General features: G+C 42.7%; 11 non-coding genes across 11 annotated transcripts; all 11 read right to left on the bottom strand.

Moving 5' to 3' along the window:
• Nucleotides 1-725: 725 nt before the first annotated feature.
• Nucleotides 726-808, bottom strand: TRNAL-AAG (transfer RNA leucine (anticodon AAG)). The gene has a single exon. It is a non-coding gene; the product is annotated as a tRNA-Leu (tRNA).
• A 189-nt stretch (nucleotides 809-997) lies between these two features.
• On the bottom strand, nucleotides 998-1,080 carry TRNAL-CAG (transfer RNA leucine (anticodon CAG)). Its single transcript has one exon. It is a non-coding gene; the product is annotated as a tRNA-Leu (tRNA).
• A 1,743-nt stretch (nucleotides 1,081-2,823) lies between these two features.
• Nucleotides 2,824-2,906, bottom strand: TRNAL-AAG (transfer RNA leucine (anticodon AAG)). The gene has a single exon. It is a non-coding gene; the product is annotated as a tRNA-Leu (tRNA).
• A 904-nt stretch (nucleotides 2,907-3,810) lies between these two features.
• On the bottom strand, nucleotides 3,811-3,893 carry TRNAL-UAG (transfer RNA leucine (anticodon UAG)). Its single transcript has one exon. It is a non-coding gene; the product is annotated as a tRNA-Leu (tRNA).
• A 1,297-nt stretch (nucleotides 3,894-5,190) lies between these two features.
• Nucleotides 5,191-5,273, bottom strand: TRNAL-CAG (transfer RNA leucine (anticodon CAG)). Its single transcript has one exon. It is a non-coding gene; the product is annotated as a tRNA-Leu (tRNA).
• A 1,741-nt stretch (nucleotides 5,274-7,014) lies between these two features.
• TRNAL-AAG (transfer RNA leucine (anticodon AAG)) lies at nucleotides 7,015-7,097 on the bottom strand. The gene has a single exon. It is a non-coding gene; the product is annotated as a tRNA-Leu (tRNA).
• A 189-nt stretch (nucleotides 7,098-7,286) lies between these two features.
• TRNAL-CAG (transfer RNA leucine (anticodon CAG)) lies at nucleotides 7,287-7,369 on the bottom strand. The gene has a single exon. It is a non-coding gene; the product is annotated as a tRNA-Leu (tRNA).
• A 1,741-nt stretch (nucleotides 7,370-9,110) lies between these two features.
• Nucleotides 9,111-9,193, bottom strand: TRNAL-AAG (transfer RNA leucine (anticodon AAG)). The gene has a single exon. It is a non-coding gene; the product is annotated as a tRNA-Leu (tRNA).
• A 2,013-nt stretch (nucleotides 9,194-11,206) lies between these two features.
• TRNAL-AAG (transfer RNA leucine (anticodon AAG)) lies at nucleotides 11,207-11,289 on the bottom strand. Its single transcript has one exon. It is a non-coding gene; the product is annotated as a tRNA-Leu (tRNA).
• Nucleotides 11,290-11,478: 189 nt separating this feature from the next.
• Nucleotides 11,479-11,561, bottom strand: TRNAL-CAG (transfer RNA leucine (anticodon CAG)). Its single transcript has one exon. It is a non-coding gene; the product is annotated as a tRNA-Leu (tRNA).
• Nucleotides 11,562-12,193: 632 nt separating this feature from the next.
• On the bottom strand, nucleotides 12,194-12,276 carry TRNAL-UAG (transfer RNA leucine (anticodon UAG)). The gene has a single exon. It is a non-coding gene; the product is annotated as a tRNA-Leu (tRNA).
• Nucleotides 12,277-12,493: the final 217 nt, after the last annotated feature.

Raw genomic sequence — 12,493 nt, 5'->3', positions numbered from 1 at the left:
CAGTTTATGCAAATTTATGCTGTCAATGTGCCTTGCAGATTCATTGCGAATTTCTAGATCCTTGCTGGAAACAAGAGAGCAGGCCTTGTTTCAGATCAACTGTCCCTAGCAAGGAACGTCTGAGCACATCCATTCTTTTGCTCTCTAGACCCTGGCTTTGGACTCACCCTCACTGGCTGAGGAGTGAAGTTCTGCATACCAACGTTACATAGAAGGTATGTTTGTGATTGGTTTGAGATGGGTGGGAGGTCAAGAGCAGGGAAAAGCAAGTCACCTTCACTTCTAGTCTCCTCTTCTATGCCTACCTGCCGTTCACTCACTCTGTCTTTGTTTCATTCTCTCCTTCCTCAACACCCCATCTCACTCACTGGCTCTATCATTTGTGCTCTTTCCCCTTGCTCTTCATTTCATAGTGGAAACATCTCTTGAATGGATCATTAGAAAATGAGGTTACATAAAATTTAAAATCTACTTATTGGAAACCAAAAATATCACAAGACTGAATGTAAGCTATTTCTTCAATAAAATGGATTTTTTAGGCACCCCCCAAAAAACACATAAAACACCACTAGTGCTAGAAGAATATTATACGAGCTTGAAGACAGAATTGGGCAAATTCATTTGCAGTTGAAACTGAAGTTTGGTACTTATTCAGATATTATATGCACTGCCAATTTTTAGCTGAGATTCTGAAGGAACGCAGAGACAAAATGGACTTAAAGTTTTGTCAAAAGTGGGATTCAAACCCACGCCTCCAGGAGAGACTGCGGCCTTAACGCAGCGCCTTAGACCACTCGGCCATCCTGACCACATGTCGCTTGTTCATCTACATAGTGAGAAAGATAGTGTGAACAAAAAAAACACACATCTTAGGCCATGAGTGGCTATAGCAAGAAAAAAACTCACTGCACTTTTCCTAAAAGACAACCATATAAGCCCATGTGAGGGAAATGATCTGATTTTCTCCCTCAAGAAAAAAGAAGATTAAACACAGGTTTGTCAGAAGTGGGATTTGAACCCACGCCTCCAGAAGAGACTGCGACCTGAACGCAGCGCCTTAGACCACTCGGCCATCCTGACTTGCATTTGCAGCACCTTCCACAAGCCAGACAGCCATGCAAGTGGGGTACCGAAAAGGCATGCCCTCAATTTATTTATCCCATTATAAGCATTTCCAACAGATCTTTGAACAATCCATACAGAGCAGTACCTATGAAGAACTCCTTAGACCTTTAATGAGTACAAAGAGAAAGTGCTATTCACCAGCCACTTGAACGGCCCAAAGCTGCTTTGAAATTTAGTCAATAGCCACATCTTGGCTGACTAAAGCAAATTCAACAAGGGATCTCAATGTCACAACATAGGGTGGAATTCGCAAATCTGAGCAGCCCCTGATCACTGCCCTGAGGAAATTGCTGTAAGTGTGCTGGATTCCAGCTGTCTACCAGGTGCTTGGCATTCTTCCAAATTTGTATGGCCTGTCTGGCCAGGGAATACAAGAGAATGACTCTTCTAGATGAGCTCTTACATGGGTCATAAGCTCATTTGGTAAGGATTGCACTTTATCAGCAAGACTTTGTACAACAGAAATATATGAGAAACCCAAGCTCTCTTGACTAGACGAGGACAGAATAACGTCCCAGGTGAAGACGAACAGAAGCAACTTCCATCAGATGTTATCCTGATGAAGAAGATTATATCTCCAAAAGTCATTTCAGAAGTGGGATTCGAACCCACACCTCCAGAGGAGACTGCGGCCTAAACACAGTGCCTTAGACCACTCGGACATCCTGACAGTGAAGAGTCCTAAGAAATGTATAAAAGTCACTCAGAAATTTCTTCGTCCATGCAAGCTTGAAATAATTTCAACCTTCAAACACAAGGTGCAACTTTTTGCACAGGACAATAAACACAGAAGATCACATATGAAAGCATTTCATTTCACAGGTGTACTGTTTTTATGCTTTTAGAATAACTTATACCTCTCACCAGCTATTTAGGGTTCTGTATCCTACTCACAAAATTACCTTGCCTGCGACCTTTCTCTCTATACACAAACAACTACTGCTCAGGAAGTAGGAAGGCAGAAGGTGGGGCAGTTTATGCAAATTTATGCTGTCAATGTGCCTTGCACATTCATGCAGAATTTCTAGATCCTTGCTGGAAACAAGAGAGCAGGCCTTGTTTCAGATCAACTGCCCCTAGCAAGGAACGACTGAGCACATCCATTCTTTTGCTCTCTAGCCCCTGGCTTGGGACTCACCCTCACTGGCTGAGGAGTGAAGTTCTGCATACCAACGTTGCATAGAAGGTATGTTTGTGATTGGTTTGAGATGGGTGGGAGGTCAAGAGCAGGGAAAAGCAAGTCACTTTCACTTCTAGTCTCCTCTTTTATGCCTACCTGCCGTTCACTCACTCTGTCTTTGTTTCATTCTCTCCTTCCTCAACACCCCATCTCACTCACTCGCTCTTTCATTTGTGCTCTTTCCCCTTGCTCTTAATTTCATAGTGGAAACATCTCTTGAATGGATCATTAGAAAATGAGGTTACATAAAATTACAAAATCTACTTATTGGAAACCAAAAATATCACAAGACTGAATGTAAGCCATTTCTTCAGTAAAAGGGATTTTTTAGGCACCCCCCCAAAAAACACATAAAACACCACTAGTGCTAGAAGAATATTATAAGAGCTTGAAGACAGAATTGGGAAAATTCATTTGCAGTTGAAACTGAAGTTTGGTACTTATTCAGATATTATATGCACTGCCAATTTTTAGCTGAGATTCTGAAGGAACGCAGAGACAAAATGGACTTAAAGTTTTGTCAGAAGTGGGATTCAAACCCACGCCTCCAGGAGAGACTGCGGCCTTAACGCAGCGCCTTAGACCACTCAGCCATCCTGACCACATGTTGCTTGTCCATCTACATAGTGAGAAAGATAGTGTGAACAAAAAAACACACATCTTAGGCCATAAGTGGCTATAGCAAGAAAACAACTCACTGCACTTTTCCAAAAAGACAACCATATACGCCCATGTGAGGGAAATGATCTGATTTTCTCCCTCAAGAAAAAAGAATATTAAACACAGGTTTGTCAGAAGTGGGATTTGAACCCACGCCTCCAGAAGAGACTGCGACCTGAACGCAGCACCTTAGACCACTGGTCCATCCTGACTTGCATTTGCAGCAACTTCCACAAGCCAGACAGCCATGCAAGTTTGGTACCGAAAAGGCATGCCCTCAATTTATTTATCCCATTATAAGCATTTCCAATAGATCTTTGAACAATCCATACAGAGCAGTACCTATGAAGAACTCTTTAGACACTTTAAAGCGTACAAAGAGAAAGTGCTATTCACCAGCCACTTGAACGGCCCAAAGCTGCTTTGAAATTGAGTCAACAGCCACATCTTGGCTGACTAAAGCAAATTCAACAAGGGAGCTCAATGTCACAACATAGGGTGGAATACGCAAATCTAAGCAGCCCCTGATCACAGCCCTGAGGACATTGCTGTAAGTGTGCTGGAGTACAGCTGTCTACCAGGTGCTTGGCATTCTTCCAAATTTGCATGGCCTGTCTGGCCAGGGAATACAAGAGCATGACTCTTCTAGATGAGCTCTTACATGGGTCCTAAGCTCATTTGGTAAGGATTGCACTTTATCAGCAAGACTTTGTACAACAGAAATATATGAGAAACCCAAGCTCTCTTGACTAGACGAGGTCGGAATAACGTCCCAGGTGAAGACGAACAGATGCAACTTCCATCAGATGTTATCCTGATGAAGAAGATTATATCTCCAAAAGTCATGTCAGAAGTGGGATTCGAACCCACGCCTCCAGAGGAGACTGCGGCCTAAACACAGCGCCTTAGACCACTCGGCCATCCTGACAGTGAAGAGTCCTAAGAAATGTATAAAAGTCACTCAGAAATTTCTGCGTCCATGCAAGCTTGAAATAATTTCAACCTTCAAACACAAGGTGCAACTTTTTGCACAGGACAATAAACACAGAAGATCACATATGAAAGCATTTCATTTCACAGGTGTACTGTTTTTATGCTTTTAGAATAACTTATACCTCTCACCAGCTATTTAGGGTTCTGTATCCTACTCACAAAATTACCTTGCCTGCGACCTTTCTCTCTATACACAAACAACTACTGCTCAGGAAGTAGGAAGGCAGAAGGTGGGGCAGTTTATGCAAATTTATGCTGTCAATGTGCCTTGCACATTCATGCAGAATTTCTAGATCCTTGCTGGAAACAAGAGAGCAGGCCTTGTTTCAGATCAACTGTCCCTAGCAAGGAACGTCTGAGCACATCCATTCTTTTGCTCTCTAGCCCCTGGCTTGGGACTCACCCTCACTGGCTGAGGAGTGAAGTTCTGCATACCAATGTTGCATAGAAGGTATGTTTGTGATTGGTTTGAGATGGGTGGGAGGTCAAGAGCAGGGAAAAGCAAGTCACCTTCACTTCTAGTCTCCTCTTCTATGCCTACCTGCCGTTCACTCACTCGTCTTTGTTTCATTCTCTCCTTCCTCAACACCCCATCTCACTCACTGGCTCTATCATTTGTGCTCTTTCCCCTTGCTCTTCATTTCATAGTGGAAACATCTCTTGAATGGATCATTAGAAAATTAGGTTACATAAAATTAAAAATCTACTTATTGGAAACCAAAAATATCACAAGACTGAATGTAAGCCATTTCTTCAATAAAAGGGATTTTTTAGGCACCCCCCAAAAAACACATAAAACACCACTAGTGCTAGAAGAATATTATACGAGCTTGAAGACAGAATTGGGCAAATTCATTTGCAGTTGAATCTGAAGTTTGGTACTTATTCAGATATTATATGCACTGCCAATTTTTAGCTGAGATTCTGAAGGAACGCAGAGACAAAATGGACTTAAAGTTTTGTCAGAAGTGGGATTCGAACCCACGCCTACAGGAGAGACTGTGGCCTTAACGCAGCACCTTAGACCACTCAGGCACCCTGACCACATGTTGCTTGTCCATCTACATAGTGAGAAAGATAGTGTGAACAAAAAAAACACACATCTTAGGCCATAAGTGGCTATAGCAAGAAAAAAACTCACTGCACTTTTCCAAAAAGACAACCATATAAGCCCATGTGAGGGAAATGATCTGATTTTCTCCCTCAAGAAAAAAGAAGATTAAACACAGGTTTGTCAGAAGTGGGATTTGAACCCACGCCTCCAGAAGAGACTGCGACCTGAACGCAGCGCCTTAGACCACTCAGCCATCCTGACTTGCATTTGCAGCACCTTCCACACGCCAGACAGCCATGCAAGTTTGGTACCGAAAAGGCATGCCCTCAATTTATTTATCCCATTATAAGCATTTCCAACAGATCTTTGAACAATCCATACAGAGCAGTACCTATGAAGAACTCTTTAGACCTTTAAAGCGTACAAAGAGAAAGTGCTATTCACCAGCCACTTGAACGGCCCAAAGCTGCTTTGAAATTGAGTCAACAGCCACATCTTGGCTGACTAAGGCAAATTCAACAAGGGAGCTCAATGTCACAACATAGGGTGGAATACGCAAATCTAAGCAGTCCCTGATCACAGCCCTGAGGACATTGCTGTAAGTGTGCTGGAGTACAGCTGTCTACCAGGTGCTTGGCATTCTTCCAAATTTGCATGGCCTGTCTGGCCAGGGAATACAAGAGTATGACTCTTCTAGATGAGCTCTTACATGGGTCCTAAGCTCATTTGGTAAGGATTGCACTTTATCAGCAAGACTTTGTACAACAGAAATATATGAGAAACCCAAGCTCTCTTGACTAGACGAGGACGGAATAACGTCCCAGGTGAAGACGAACAGATGCAACTTCCATCAGATGTTATCCTGATGAAGAAGATTATATCTCCAAAAGTCATTTCAGAAGTGGGATTCGAACCCACGCCTCCAGAGGAGACTGCAGCCTAGACACAGCGCCTTAGACCACTCGGCCATCCTGACAGTGAAGAGTCCTAAGAAATGTATAAAAGTCACTCAGAAATTTCTGCGTCCATGCAAGCTTGAAATAATTTCAACCTTCAAACACAAGGTGCAACTTTTTGCACAAGACAATAAACACAGAAGATCACATATGAAAGCATTTCATTTCACAGGTGTACTGTTTTTATGCTTTTAGAATAACTTATACCTCTCACCAGCTATTTAGGGTTCTGTATCCTACTCACAAAATTACCTTGCCTGCGACCTCTCTCTTTATACACAAACAACTACTGCTCAGGAAGTAGGAAGGCAGAAGGTGGGGCAGTTTATGCAAATTTATGCTGTCAATGTGCCTTGCAGATTCATTGCGAATTTCTAGATCCTTGCTGGAAACAAGAGAGCAGGCCTTGTTTCAGATCAACTGTCCCTAGCAAGGAACGTCTGAGCACATCCATTCTTTTGCTCTCTAGACCCTGGCTTTGGACTCACCCTCACTGGCTGAGGAGTGAAGTTCTGCATACCAACGTTACATAGAAGGTATGTTTGTGATTGGTTTGAGATGGGTGGGAGGTCAAGAGCAGGGAAAAGCAAGTCACCTTCACTTCTAGTCTCCTCTTCTATGCCTACCTGCCGTTCACTCACTCTGTCTTTGTTTCATTCTCTCCTTCCTCAACACCCCATCTCACTCACTGGCTCTATCATTTGTGCTCTTTCCCCTTGCTCTTCATTTCATAGTGGAAACATCTCTTGAATGGATCATTAGAAAATGAGGTTACATAAAATTTAAAATCTACTTATTGGAAACCAAAAATATCACAAGACTGAATGTAAGCTATTTCTTCAATAAAATGGATTTTTTAGGCACCCCCCAAAAAACACATAAAACACCACTAGTGCTAGAAGAATATTATACGAGCTTGAAGACAGAATTGGGCAAATTCATTTGCAGTTGAAACTGAAGTTTGGTACTTATTCAGATATTATATGCACTGCCAATTTTTAGCTGAGATTCTGAAGGAACGCAGAGACAAAATGGACTTAAAGTTTTGTCAAAAGTGGGATTCAAACCCACGCCTCCAGGAGAGACTGCGGCCTTAACGCAGCGCCTTAGACCACTCGGCCATCCTGACCACATGTCGCTTGTTCATCTACATAGTGAGAAAGATAGTGTGAACAAAAAAAACACACATCTTAGGCCATGAGTGGCTATAGCAAGAAAAAAACTCACTGCACTTTTCCTAAAAGACAACCATATAAGCCCATGTGAGGGAAATGATCTGATTTTCTCCCTCAAGAAAAAAGAAGATTAAACACAGGTTTGTCAGAAGTGGGATTTGAACCCACGCCTCCAGAAGAGACTGCGACCTGAACGCAGCGCCTTAGACCACTCGGCCATCCTGACTTGCATTTGCAGCACCTTCCACAAGCCAGACAGCCATGCAAGTGGGGTACCGAAAAGGCATGCCCTCAATTTATTTATCCCATTATAAGCATTTCCAACAGATCTTTGAACAATCCACACAGAGCAGTACCTATGAAGAACTCCTTAGACCTTTAATGAGTACAAAGAGAAAGTGCTATTCACCAGCCACTTGAACGGCCCAAAGCTGCTTTGAAATTGAGTCAATAGCCACATCTTGGCTGACTAAAGCAAATTCAACAAGGGATCTCAATGTCACAACATAGGGTGGAATTCGCAAATCTTAGCAGCCCCTGATCACTGCCCTGAGGAAATTGCTGTAAGTGTGCTGGAGTCCAGCTGTCTACCAGGTGCTTGGCATTCTTCCAAATTTGTACGGCCTGTCTGGCCAGGGAATACAAGAGAATGACTCTTCTAGATGAGCTCTTACATGGGTCATAAGCTCATTTGGTAAGGATTGCACTTTATCAGCAAGACTTTGTACAACAGAAATATATGAGAAACCCAAGCTCTCTTGACTAGACGAGGACAGAATAACGTCCCAGGTGAAGACGAACAGAAGCAACTTCCATCAGATGTTATCCTGATGAAGAAGATTATATCTCCAAAAGTCATTTCAGAAGTGGGATTCGAACCCAAGCCTCCAGAGGAGACTGCGGCCTAAACACAGCACCTTAGACCACTCGGACATCCTGACAGTGAAGAGTCCTAAGAAATGTATAAAAGTCACTCAGAAATTTCTGCGTCCATGCAAGCTTGAAATAATTTCAACCTTCAAACACAAGGTGCAACTTTTTGCACAGGACAATAAACACAGAAGATCACATATGAAAGCATTTCATTTCACAGGTGTACTGTTTTTATGCTTTTAGAATAACTTATACCTCTCACCAGCTATTTAGGGTTCTGTATCCTACTCACAAAATTACCTTGCCTGCGACCTTTCTCTCTATACACAAACAACTACTGCTCAGGAAGTAGGAAGGCAGAAGGTGGGGCAGTTTATGCAAATTTATGCTGTCAATGTGCCTTGCACATTCATGCAGAATTTCTAGATCCTTGCTGGAAACAAGAGAGCAGGCCTTGTTTCAGATCAACTGTCCCTAGCAAGGAACGACTGAGCACATCCATTCTTTTGCTCTCTAGCCCCTGGCTTGGGACTCACCCTCACTGGCTGAGGAGTGAAGTTCTGCATACCAACGTTGCATAGAAGGTATGTTTGTGATTGGTTTGAGATGGGTGGGAGGTCAAGAGCAGGGAAAAGCAAGTCACTTTCACTTCTAGTCTCCTCTTTTATGCCTACCTGCCGTTCACTCACTCTGTCTTTGTTTCATTCTCTCCTTCCTCAACACCCCATCTCACTCACTCGCTCTATCATTTGTGCTCTTTCCCCTTGCTCTTAATTTCATAGTGGAAACATCTCTTGAATGGATCATTAGAAAATGAGGTTACATAAAATTAAAAATCTACTTATTGGAAACCAAAAATATCACAAGACTGATTGTAAGCCATTTCTTCAGTAAAAGGGATTTTTTAGGCACCCCCCAAAAAAACACATAAAACACCACTAGTGCTAGAAGAATATTATAAGAGCTTGAAGACAGAATTGGGCAAATTCATTTGCAGTTGAAACTGAAGTTTGGTACTTATTCAGATATTATATGCACTGCCAATTTTTAGCTGAGATTCTGAAGGAACGCAGAGACAAAATGGACTTAAAGTTTTTCAGAAGTGGGATTCGAACCCACGCCTCCAGGAGAGACTGCGGCCTTAACGCAGCGCTTTAGACCACTCAGCCATCCTGACCACATGTTGCTTGTCCATCTACATAATGAGAAAGATAGTGTGAACAAAAAAACACACATCTTAGGCCATAAGTGGCTATAGCAAGAAAAAAACTCACTGCACTTTTCCAAAAAGACAACCATATAAGCCCATGTGAGGGAAATGATCTGATTTTCTCCCTCAAGAAAAAAGAATATTAAACACAGGTTTGTCAGAAGTGGGATTTGAATCCACGCCTCCAGAAGAGACTGCGACCTGAACGCAGCGCCTTAGACCACTGGGCCATCCTGACTTGCATTTGCAGCAACTTCCACAAGCCAGACAGCCATGCAAGTTTGGTACCGAAAAGGCATGCCCTCCATTTATTTATCCCATTATAAGCATTTCCAACAGATCTTTGAACAATCCATACAGAGCAGTACCTATGAAGAACTCTTTAGACCTTTAAAGCGTACAAAGAGAAAGTGCTATTCACCAGCCACTTGAACGGCCCAAAGCTGCTTTGAAATTGAGTCAACAGCCACATCTTGGCTGACTAAAGCAAATTCAACAAGGGAGCTCAATGTCACAACATAGGGTGGAATACGCAAATCTAATCAGCCCCTGATCACAGCCCTGAGGACATTGCTGTAAGTGTGCTGGAGTACAGCTGTCTACCAGGTGCTTGGCATTCTTCCAAATTTGCATGGCCTGTCTGGCCAGGGAATACAAGAGCATGACTCTTCTAGATGAGCTCTTACATGGGTCATAAGCTCATTTGGTAAGGATTGCACTTTATCAGCAAGACTTTGTACAACAGAAATATATGAGAAACCCAAGCTCTCTTGACTAGACGAGGACAGAATAACGTCCCAGGTGAAGACGAACAGAAGCAACTTCCATCAGATGTTATCCTGATGAAGAAGATTATATCTCCAAAAGTCATTTCAGAAGTGGGATTCGAACCCACGCCTCCAGAGGAGACTGCGGCCTAAACACAGCACCTTAGACCACTCGGACATCCTGACAGTGAAGAGTCCTAAGAAATGTATAAAAGTCACTCAGAAATTTCTGCGTCCATGCAAGCTTGAAATAATTTCAACCTTCAAACACAAGGTGCAACTTTTTGCACAGGACAATAAACACAGAAGATCACATATGAAAGCATTTCATTTCACAGGTGTACTGTTTTTATGCTTTTAGAATAACTTATACCTCTCACCAGCTATTTAGGGTTCTGTATCCTACTCACAAAATTACCTTGCCTGCGACCTTTCTCTCTATACACAAACAACTACTGCTCAGGAAGTAGGAAGGCAGAAGGTGGGGCAGTTTATGCAAATTTATGCTGTCAATGTGCCTTGCACATTCATGCAGAATTTCTAGATCCTTGCTGGAAACAAGAGAGCAGGCCTTGTTTCAGATCAACTGTCCCTAGCAAGGAACGACTGAGCACATCCATTCTTTTGCTCTCTAGCCCCTGGCTTGGGACTCACCCTCACTGGCTGAGGAGTGAAGTTCTGCATACCAACGTTGCATAGAAGGTATGTTTGTGATTGGTTTGAGATGGGTGGGAGGTCAAGAGCAGGGAAAAGCAAGTCACTTTCACTTCTAGTCTCCTCTTTTATGCCTACCTGCCGTTCACTCACTCTGTCTTTGTTTCATTCTCTCCTTCCTCAACACCCCATCTCACTCACTCGCTCTATCATTTGTGCTCTTTCCCCTTGCTCTTAATTTCATAGTGGAAACATCTCTTGAATGGATCATTAGAAAATGAGGTTACATAAAATTAAAAATCTACTTATTGGAAACCAAAAATATCACAAGACTGAATGTAAGCCATTTCTTCAGTAAAAGGGATTTTTTAGGCACCCCCCCAAAAAACACATAAAACACCACTAGTGCTAGAAGAATATTATAAGAGCTTGAAGACAGAATTGGGCAAATTCATTTGCAGTTGAAACTGAAGTTTGGTACTTATTCAGATATTATATGCACTGCCAATTTTTAGCTGAGATTCTGAAGTAACGCAGAGACAAAATGGACTTAAAGTTTTGTCAGAAGTGGGATTCAAACCCACGCCTCCAGGAGAGACTGCGGCCTTAACGCAGCGCCTTAGACCACTCGGCCATCCTGACCACATGTTGCTTGTCCATCTACATAGTGAGAAAGATAGTGTGAACAAAAAAAACACACATCTTAGGCCATAAGTGGCTATAGCAAGAAAAAAACTCACTGCACTTTTCCAAAAAGACAACCATATAAGCCCATGTGAGGGAAATGATCTGATTTTCTCCCTCAAGAAAAAAGAAGATTAAACACAGGTTTGTCAGAAGTGGGATTTGAACCCACGCCTCCAGAAGAGACTGCGACCTGAACGCAGCGCCTTAGACCACTCGGCCATCCTGACTTGCATTTGCAGCACCTTCCACAAGCCAGACAGCCATGCAAGTTTGGTACCGAAAAGGCATGCCCTCAATTTATTTATCCCATTATAAGCATTTCCAACAGATCTTTGAACAATCCATACAGAGCAGTACCTATGAAGAACTCTTTAGACCTTTAAAGCGTACAAAGAGAAAGTGCTATTCACCAGCCACTTGAACGGCCCAAAGCTGCTTTGAAATTGAGTCAACAGCCACATCTTGGCTGACTAAAGCAAATTCAACAAGGGAGCTCAATGTCACAACATAGGGTGGAATACGCAAATCTAAGCAGCCCCTGATCACAGCCCTGAGGACATTGCTGTAAGTGTGCTGGAGTACAGCTGTCTACCAGGTGCTTGGCATTCTTCCAAATTTGCATGGCCTGTCTGGCCAGGGAATACAAGAGCATGACTCTTCTAGATGAGCTCTTACATGGGTCCTAAGCTCATTTGGTAAGGATTGCACTTTATCAGCAAGACTTTGTACAACAGAAATATATGAGAAACCCAAGCTCTCTTGACTAGACGAGGACGGAATAACATCCCAGGTGAAGACGAACAGATGCAACTTCCATCAGATGTTATCCTGATGAAGAAGATTATATCTCCAAAAGTCATGTCAGAAGTGGGATTCGAACCCACGCCTCCAGAGGAGACTGCGGCCTAAACACAGCGCCTTAGACCACTCGGCCATCCTGACAGTGAGGAGTCCTAAGAAATGTATAAAAGTCACTCAGGAATTTCTGCGTCCATGCAAGCTTGAAATAATTTCAACCTTCAAACACAAGGTGCAACTTTTTGCACAGGACAATAAACACAGAAGATCACATATGAAAGCATTTCATTTCACAGGTGTACTGTTTTTATGCTTTTAGAATAACTTATACCTCTCACCAGCTATTTAGGGTTCTGTATCC

This window comes from Lissotriton helveticus, chromosome 8 (genome assembly GCF_964261635.1).
Source record: "Lissotriton helveticus chromosome 8, aLisHel1.1, whole genome shotgun sequence".
Classification (NCBI taxonomy): Eukaryota; Metazoa; Chordata; class Amphibia; order Caudata; family Salamandridae; genus Lissotriton; species Lissotriton helveticus.
This window is presented reverse-complemented; position numbering and strand designations above follow the sequence as displayed.